Here is a 10,011-nt window from a genome sequence, read left to right as displayed (position 1 = left end):
CACACACACACACACACACACACACACACACAAGTTCTGTAGCTTAAGATGGAAAAATCATTATTCATACGTAAATATATAGAACATACTAATAAATCTACCAAGTACTAGAATTAATAGTTTAACAAGGCTAGAAACAAAACTAATGTACAGACGGAAACCCGAAAGGAGAGGAGAGAAGGTGAAAGAGGCCAGGTCAGGCGCCTGACCATCTCCCCCTCCCGGCTGTTCGGGTGTTCAGCTACGGCAGGTTCGGGGTCTCCAGGCTCAGGGAAAGGGGATCCTGCCGGCATGGATTCCTAGGCACCCACCAAGGGGCTGGACCGCTGTGGGTCGAGCAGCTGACCGATACCAAGTGAACACTCTGTGCTCAAAAGCTAAGAAGATTTTAACAGAAGAATCAAACATGCGAGGGTCCGTCGTCTTCTCACCGTCTATGGAGATGTGTGTGATCAATTCCACGACCTTAGGGAGCTCTTTCGATTTGGTGGAAAATCAGCCAATGCTATGTGTACTTGGGTGACTGTGCAGACCGATGTGACTCCTGTGGCATTCAAGGTGCGCTATCCAGAACGCATTGCCATGTGGAGAGGAAATCATGAAAGCCGACACATTGCCCAAGTATAGGCTTTCATGATGAAGTCCACGAAAATATGAAAAAGCCAATGTTTGGAAACACTGTACAGATCTCTTCATCTTCCACTTACAGCTTCAGTAGACCAACAGATACTCTGCCTCCACTGGGCCTCTCTCCATCCATAGACCCCCTGGAGCATGGAGAAGCCCTGGATCTATTTCAAGCAGTTCCACAGGAGGGCCCAGGGTGTCTCTCACGGTCAGATCCAGACCATTTGGACAAGACACTTCTGAAACATTTAACCCTGCCAATGGTCTCGCACCGGTTTCTCTGTGCCCACCAGCTTGAAATGGAGGAATACAATGGAGGTCAGGATCTGACATTTATTTTCTACCTGTTTATTACTAGTATACAAAAATTCAATTAGGTTTTTGGTTTTGGTTTTGGTTTTGGTACTGGTATGGAACTCGGGACCTTGTGCTTGCAAGGCAGGCAGAGGAACCACTGAGTAAATCCCTGCCCAAAATTGAATTTGTTTTATATATTAGTTTGTTTGTTGAAAAGCTTATTTGCTCAGTACACCAAATAAGATATGAGCACTGTCATGACAAATATCCAGAAATATGAGGACCAACACAAAACACTAGTGTGAATAAAGGGCAATCTTTTAGGTTATGACAACATACTCCCAGGAAGAATCTTTTCTTCAGTTACTTCTACATTTCTATAAAATAAAGGGTAATAGATTAAGTAGAAGCCAGCTTGTGAATTTTTCTTCAAAATAAAACTAGGTAGGCCAGGGATTTAGCTCAGTGGTGCCACTGCCTGCTTCCCAGGTGCAAGGTCCAGAGTTCAATCCCTGGTACCAAAACAAACAAACAAATAAAATAAATAAAACTCTAACTGTATTAATCTGTGCTAGCTAAACACTATAACTAAAATTTCCAAATAAGCACAAAAGGAGATAAAGCAGTTAGGTTTTGGGTTTTTTTTTTTTTTTTTTTTTTGCTGGAACAGTGTAGAGGAAAATAGTTACTACAAAAAACTGTTAGATTGACCGATCTAGAGCATAGTGTACTAAATTTCAGTCTCCAGTTGTGCTAAATGCTCCTCATTAGTATGATACATTTTGGTCTATGATGTGGTTTAATGCTAAGACAGATCACAATTTATTATATAATTTATTATAAAAACATAGATTACTCTTACTTTGTAAAAAATTTAAATATCTCTAGGTATACTTTCACATACAAAGGCAGTTTTTTCCCTCAGGAGGAATCTATAGGAAGTAGTCTAGGGTGCCCCAAATAAGAAAGATGAGGCTCTTCACGACGAGTCAAACTGAAGAGAAGAATATTTTAAGGTGTCATCTAATTCCATGATAGCAGTCTGGTTTCCACAAGGATAACAATAACTGGATCACTGAATATGGTAACCACATTCGGATCCTGACCTCCATTGTATTCCTCCATTTCAAGCTGGTGGGCACAGAGAAACCGGTGCGAGACCATTGGCAGGGTTAAATGTTTCAGAAGTGTCTTGTCCAAATGGTCTGGATCTGACCATGAGAGACACCCTGGGCCCTCCTGTGGAACTGCTTGAAATAGATCCAGGGCTTCTCCATGCTCCAGGGGGTCTATGGATGGAGAGAGGCCCAATGGAGGCAGAGTATCTGTTTGTCTACTGAAGCTGTAAGTGGAAGATGAAGAGATCTGTACAGTGTTTCCAAACACTGGCTTTTTCATATTTTCATAGACTTCATCTTCATCTACATAAAACAGATAGAAAATAAAATAACAAATGCTGTTTGAAATAGCACCAAACTCAGTGCAATATAGTATCTTGGATTGGACTGTGGAGCAGAAAAAAGGCAGTAGTGGAATCCAAATAAACTGCAGTTTAATGTATCTTATCTCACCCACACCAATTCCATAGGCACTGCAGATGTACCACAGTGTTGTAACAGCTTAGTGTTAGGAGAGCCTGCATCAAGGGCTACAGGGATTTTCTGTTCTGTCTGCAACTCTTCTGTAGATCTAAAATTATTTCAAAATTAAAAAGTACCTAGAAATTATTTTAACAAAAGATGCTTCAGACTTTTGGGGGAAAACTATAAAATTTTAATGAGAAGCATTAAAGAAAAATGTAAATAAGTGGAAAGTTCAACAAATTCATGGTTCAGCATTCTTGATTTTAAAACTGTATTGACTATCCCTGAAGAGATTTGTAGAGCCAGGGATTTAGCTCAGTGATGCCGCCGCCTGCCTCTCAAGCACAAGGTCCTGAGTTCAATCCCCTGTACCAAAAAAAAAAAAAGAAAAAGAAAAAGAAACGTGTAGATACAATGCAATCCCAGTCAACACTCTAAAAGTGGGATTTACAACCTGAACATTTTTATGAAAATGCAAATGGCCCAAAAGTGCTAGGATACTTTGTGGGATTTTGTTTTGTTTTTTGAGACAGGATCCCACTACATAGTTTGGGTTGGACTTGAACTCACTGTGTAGGCCCAATTCACCTCAAAGTCACAACAAAGCAATCCTCCTGCCTCAGCTTCCTGACTGCTGGGGTTACAGGTACCAAGATCCTTTTTTTTGGGTACTGGGAATCGAACTCAGGACCTTATGTCTGTAAGGCAGGCACAGTGCTGCCAAGCTAAATCCCCGACCCTACAAAGATATTTGTGCAGAAGAATAAATTGGTATTTTAGGTATTAAGATTTAGTACAAACCTACAATAGTCAGAACAAAGTGTTAGCAACATAAGATAAACCAGCGAGACAGAATAGAGAACCCCCCAAAACCCATCACACCTTGACTTTTTTTTTTTTTTTTTTTTTTTTTTTGGTACCAAGGATCAAACTAAGGACTTGGCACTTCCACAGCAGGCAGCAAAACCACTGAGCTAAATCTATGGTGTTTGACATTTTATATTTGATACTCAAAATATTATCATCACCAAAGACCTACACCTATTGACACTGGATATTTGATAGTGGGATCTCTACAGTTCTCTAATAAATGGTACCAACATTAAGTGAAATAATGAATACATGAAATAAAATTGCATATCCATACATAGAAACCTGTATATGGGATCCTCCTTCACAATATATTATTTATTTATTTATTTATTTTTGGTTTTCTGAGACAGGGTCTCACTATGTAGTTGAGACTGACCTGGAATTCACTATGTAGTGCAGGCTGGTCTTGAACTCACAGCGATCCTCCTGCCTCATCCTCCTGAGTGCTGGGATTACAGGTGTGCACCACCACACCCAGCCACAATATATTTTTGAATTGCCAGGTGTGGTGGTACATGTCTGTCCTCCTAGCCACTGCAGATTCTAGAGCACAAGGTTGCAAGTCTAAGGCCCTGTCTCATAATAAAAAATGCCTAGGGATGTAGCTCAGTTTGAGACCCTGGTTTCAATCCCCAGTAGCAACAAAATAAATAATTTAAAAGAAAAAAAAAGAATGCTATTCTTGGTAATAAAAGATATAAATGTGAATGGCAAAACAAAAAGAAATAAAGAAAATATTTTCCAGACACTGCAATAAGGAAAGATATTTTGTGGGGAGTAATACTGGAGATTGAACCCAGGGCCTCACTCGCACTAAGCAAGCACTCTACCACTGAGCTATGTCCCTAGATAAGAATTTTAAGCAAGGCAGGGACAAGGGGAAAAAATGAGAACCAAGACCTGTCATGTAAAGGTACAAGATCCCAATGATGAATGTAACTGTACTGTGTATACCTAAAATGTACCAATAAATTCAATGAGGAAAAAAATTAAAAAATTAAAAAAAGAATTTTAAGCAAGACCAAAAAAGTAACAACTATGAAGGAAAATGAGAATAAACTGGACTTTATCAAAATGCAGAGCTTGCTTCCACTGAAGGGTGCCATGTGTACCAGCTAGCTTTGCATTACTATCATGGAATACCCTACAGGCTGCTTAGAAAGAAGTTGAGGTTGACCAGCTTGACCAGGTTCCAGGTCCGAGCTTGAGTGACCCTTTAGAGTGGCCTTTCAATTCCCAGTACAGGGAAAGCAAAAAAAAAAAAAAGAGCATGTTCCAGGTAGAATTTGCATCCTCAGTCTTTGTCCCAACATGAGAAAATGTACTGAAAAGAGCTAAGCTGATAAGGTTTATAAGTAAAAAGGGGAAGAAACAAATATTTGTTATTTCAAGGCAGTGAGAGTTAGGAGCTGCTTGTTGCTGCAAAGCCAATGAAATAGATAAATCATGGTATCTGCTTGCACACTGCTAACAGCAGTGTTTCTCTCTCTGTCCATCTTCCTCTCCATGGTACTGGAGATTGAGCAGAGGGCTTTGCGCATGCTAGGCAGGCCGTCTACTACTGAGCTACATCCCCAGTGTTTTATTTTGAGATGGGGTCTTGCTAAGTTGCCCAGGCGGCCTTCAAACTTGTGAACCTCCTGCCACAGCACCCCAAATATCTGTGGTTACTGACATGTGCCATGACACTCAGCCGTAAACAAACAGAATGTACAATGGCAGTAAGCATGTATACAATGGCCATAAGATTATAGTGAAACTAAACAATTCCTGTGAAGCTATGGCCATTGTAATGTCAAGTGCAATGCCTTACACAAGTATTTGTGGTGATACTAGTATAAACAAATCTACTGTACTGCCAGTCATATAAAAGTATATACATATAATTATATCAGTACATAATTTCTCACAATGATAATAAATGACTGTGTTACTGGCCTATGTAGTTACTATACACATTTTTTTCAGCTTTGAGTTTATTGGTACATTTTAGGGATACAGTACAGTTACATTCATTGTTGGGATCTTGTACCTCTACATGACAAGTCTTGATTCTCATTTTTTTCCCCTTACCCCTGCCCTCCCTTCACCCACTATACACATTTTTTACCATTATTTTTTTGAGAGGAAGTACTGGAGATTGACTCCAGGGCTATGATTGCAATGAGCTATATCCTCAGACCCTTTTAAAGGTCTTATGTTTGAGACAGGGTCTTGCTATGTAGTTCAGGCTGCCTTTGAACTCATGGCAATCCTCCTGCCTCAGCCTCCCAAGTGCTGGGATTACTGGCGTGCGCCACCATGCCCAGCTGTTATTTTATATTTTGAGACATGGTCTCACTAAGTCACTAAATTGCCCAGGCTGGGCTAGAACTTGTGATCCCCCTGCCTCAGCCTCTCAGGGTGCTGGGATTATAGGCATTCACCATCACGCCCAGGTTTGTTTCTTTAACTGTAAATTAGTATGCTATATTATGTTGCAGCAGCCTCCTCCTTCTCACATTTACCACATCTTTTGACTGCATCACGAGGCCATCTCCAGTAGTTGACCTATATCATCTAGGTTTGCATAAGTAAAAGCTCGGTGATGTTCACAAAATGCCTGGATCACCCAAGGAACCATTTCTCACTGTGTAGTCAGTAAAGCTTTGAAGAATTGTAAACCAACAATGGAATACCGACAGCAACAAGAACAAAGGAGACAAACCCACCCCACAACAAAATGATGTTGAAAAAAGAAGCTAGATACAAAAGAATATATACAACCTGATTTTACATTCACAAATCTCAAAATCAGGCAACCACTTTCTTGGGGAATTTCTATGGGAAGAGAGCACTGCTGGGATGTGATTGTGGGGTGGAGAGGAAAGGAGATGGACGCAGAAAGGGAGTGAGGTGAGAGTCTCTGGGCCTCACAATGCTCCTTCATGAAGCGGCATTGAGTCTAGATTTCTTCTTCAAACAGCACCCTTCCTCTTAGCAATTTCCATGCCTATTTCACAATTTAAAAGATTTCTAAAAATTCCCTAGCATTGCTCATGTGTTCCTCTAAGTCTCCTTCAGATGTTTCCAGTTATCCCTCACCTGGAAAGCACTGCAGTGCAGTTTCATAACTGAGACTTCACAGTTGTGAGATCAAAATGCTTTCCGATAGCCCAGCATAGAATATCTTAATGCTGCTGCTTCTCTGATTCCTGGAACTCTTGATCCAAAAACCCCCCAGAAAACCACTCACACCAATCTGGCAAAGTCCACTATTTACAATTCAGTGTGAATTAGTTAAAAATTCTTCTATTCTTTAGAGGCCTACACATTTTTTCCTCTTAAATATTTCTGTATTTCACTTAGCATTGAAATCATAGTTGAGTTAAGGTGATTTCCAGAAGCATTTTTTTAAATTCAAGTACTTATTTCTTATTCTTCCTTAATTTCTATTATTTGTTCAGCACCTGCAGCTTATACAGAGATGTAAGAAAATAACAATGATTGTTGATATTTTAGAAAAATAATGAAAAATGGAGTATCACCCATATTGTAAAAATTAGAAACACTACTGGTACAAGATGCTTTGATTTATTTGTTCCTTAAACATTCACAATGAGTCAAACTATGTTATTGGTGTTTGCATTTCATTATGACTGGACTTTTATTTTCTTTTTGCTTTGTTGTTGTTACTGGGGATCAAACTCGGGTCCTTATGCTTGCGAGGCAGGTGACAGAACCACTAAGCTAAATCCCCGTCCTTCTTTTTGCTTATTGAAAGGAGAGTTTCAATATGCAATCAGCTTTTCAGTCTTCTGCTCAACTTTAAAAATCCTAATCTTCCTTGGTTGCCTTGTTTCTTCTAATTTCATTTATAAGATATCACTCCAGAAGCTGGGGATTTAGCTCAGTGGTGCCGCCTGCCTCCTAAACACAAGGTCCTGAGTTCAATCCCCCTTACCAAGAACAAACAAACCAGATACATCTACAGAGACAAATTCCTTTCTTCCACATACAGCATTAGTCAAGTGTGGTGGCACACACCTGGAATCCCAAAACCTGGGAGGCTGAGGCATGAGTTCAACGCCATCCTGAACTACATTGTGAGACCCTAAAAAACTAAACAAAAAACATAATATAAATATAACCTTTACCAAAATATCATTTTTGTAAATTTTCCTCTTCTAATTTCAATACACACAGGACATAGGGATACTGTTACTCCTCTAGGCATTATATGGGTGGCAAACAACACAAATTCATGAATGTAATTTCTTCTCCTTAGCAGAAATCATAGATGGTTGTGGTAAATCATATAGGTGCCTTCTTATGACATATCTTCCTCAAAAATTATGTGGTATACCCGTGTTATTAATAAGGTATACCCTGGTATTAATAGTGCATCAAAGAGCCGGGCATTTAGCTCACTGGTGCTGCTTCCTACCTCACAAGCACAAGGACCTGAGTTCGATCCCCAGTACCAAAAATAAATAAATAAAATAATGCATCAAAGATCTAAATTTTTTTTTTTTTTTTTTTTTTGGTATCGGGTATCAAACTCAGTACCTTGAGCTTGTGAGGCAGGCATGGTGTCACTGAGCTAAATCTCTGGTGCCTGAAGATCTGGCCAACAGCAATATTTTGTGTCAGGAGAAAATGGAGTAATATACTTAAGACATCAGTAGAAAACTGTAAATTAAAGACTTTATATCTAAAGACATACCTTTAAATATAAAAGCCCTAGATGGCCAGGGATTTAGCTCAGTGGTACTGCTCCTGCCTCACAAGCACAAGGTAGGTCCTGAGTTGTGATCCCTGGTACCACACACACACAATTAAAGCACAGACAGTTTAGTAACTTAGAAAGATACCACCTCAAAAAAAGAAAGACGAAGGGCCAGGGATTTAGCTTAGTGGCATCATGCCTGCCTTGAAAAACGCAAGGTACTGAGTTCAATCCCCCTACAAGAGAGAAAAAAAAAAGAAAGAAACTAGTAGGTTATCTCAGTGGTAGAATGATGCTCGATTAGCATATGCAAAGCCCTAGATTTGATCCCCCTACAACTAAACAAACAAATAAATAAAACTTTAAAATAAAGGGCACAGGCAAATTTTTACATCATACAAAAACTTAGGGAAGGGCGGGGATTAGTTCAGTGGCACTACACTTGCCTGGCAAGTGCAAGGTCCTGAGTTTGACCCCTAGTACAAAAAAACAAAAAAAACTTAAGGAATTATGTTCCCACCACCTTCTGCTAACGAACCTACTAGTGGAAGAGCTTCAGACTAATGACTTAGAGTTCCTAGTATAACTGCTGTAAACATTAAATATATTAGACTAAATGAAGAGAAAGAGGTAGTATAGTATGTAATAGTTGTATAACCTGACAATTTAAGTGGTGGTGCACACCTGTGATCCCAGCACTCAGGAGGATGAGACATGCGCTCAAGGCCAGCCTGGCTATATAATGAGTTCAAAGCCAGCTTGAACTGCATGGAGCGATCGGGTCTCAAACCCTGCCTCTCAAAAGAAAGGAAGGAAGGAAGGAGGGAGGGAGAGAGGGAAGAAAAAAAGGAAGGAAAGATCTGACAATTCTTTTGTTGTTGTTGTTCTAATAAAACTTTATTTACAAATAAAAGTGGGAATTTAACGATTCTTGTGGAGGGAATGAGGATAATATATGTAGAAAAAGTAACTTTTCATTAATCATAATTCATTGTTGGTATCATTTTGAAACATTTACATTCATAAAGTAAACAAGCCGAGGATGTAGCTCAGTGGCGCCTGGCAAGCACAAGGTCCTGAGTTCCATGGGCAGCACCAAAACAAAAAGCAACATAAAGTAAACAGAGTAGGGTCTGGGATTTAGCTCAGTGGTGCCACCATCTGCCTTGCAAGCGCAAAGTTCCAAATTCAAACCCCAGTACAAAAAAACAAATTGAGTAGTTAAGAGGGTATTCTGACTCTAACATTCCCTGTGTCATTAAGAAGCTGAGTTCTTGAGAAGAGATGCAGGTACAGTATGAGTTTCAGGATCTTGTAGGCTCTGAAGAGAAGCTGTAAGGGCTGTGACAACTGACTTGGGGCATAGAGAGGATCTTTTGGTGAGGTTCTACTGCATGGCCTAGATCAGTGATGGTGAACCTTTTAGAGTTTTTGATGATAACAAACAGCCTTCTGTGTGTCATAGGCTCACTATCACTGGCTTAAGGTGCTTCTTACAACAGTATGCACCCTAATTTACTAAGCCGTAAAAGTGTAGATCTCCTCAACATAAGTATGCATCTGAAATATTGGCTTAAAAATGTTTTAAAATAGTTTGTGATGTGCACGCCTGTAATCCCAGCACTTGGGAGACTGAGGCAGGAGGATCGCTGTGAGTTCAAGACCAGTCTGTGCTACATAGTGAGTTCCAGGTCAGTCTCAACTACATAGTGAGACCCTGTCTCAAAAAAACAAAAACAAAAACAAACACAAAAAATAGTTTGTGATTTGTGGTGCCACCATGTTGAAAACAGTTTGATAGTTCTTAAAAAACTTAGACATGTAGTTACCATAAGATCCAGCAAATAATATAATTTCATATGTTATATGTGTGGGTATATGTATGTGTGTGTATACATATATATGTGTGTGTGTATATATATA

General features: G+C 39.6%; 1 pseudogene; it reads left to right on the top strand.

The window, feature by feature from the left end:
- The first annotated feature begins 220 nt into the window (after positions 1-220).
- LOC117283231 lies at positions 221-1,004 on the top strand (annotated as a pseudogene).
- The last annotated feature ends 9,007 nt before the right edge of the window (positions 1,005-10,011 follow it).

The sequence above is a fragment of the Fukomys damarensis genome, unplaced genomic scaffold, assembly GCF_012274545.1.
Source record: "Fukomys damarensis isolate Sample0158 unplaced genomic scaffold, DMR_v1.0_HiC HiC_scaffold_17, whole genome shotgun sequence".
Classification (NCBI taxonomy): Eukaryota; Metazoa; Chordata; class Mammalia; order Rodentia; family Bathyergidae; genus Fukomys; species Fukomys damarensis.
This window is presented reverse-complemented; position numbering and strand designations above follow the sequence as displayed.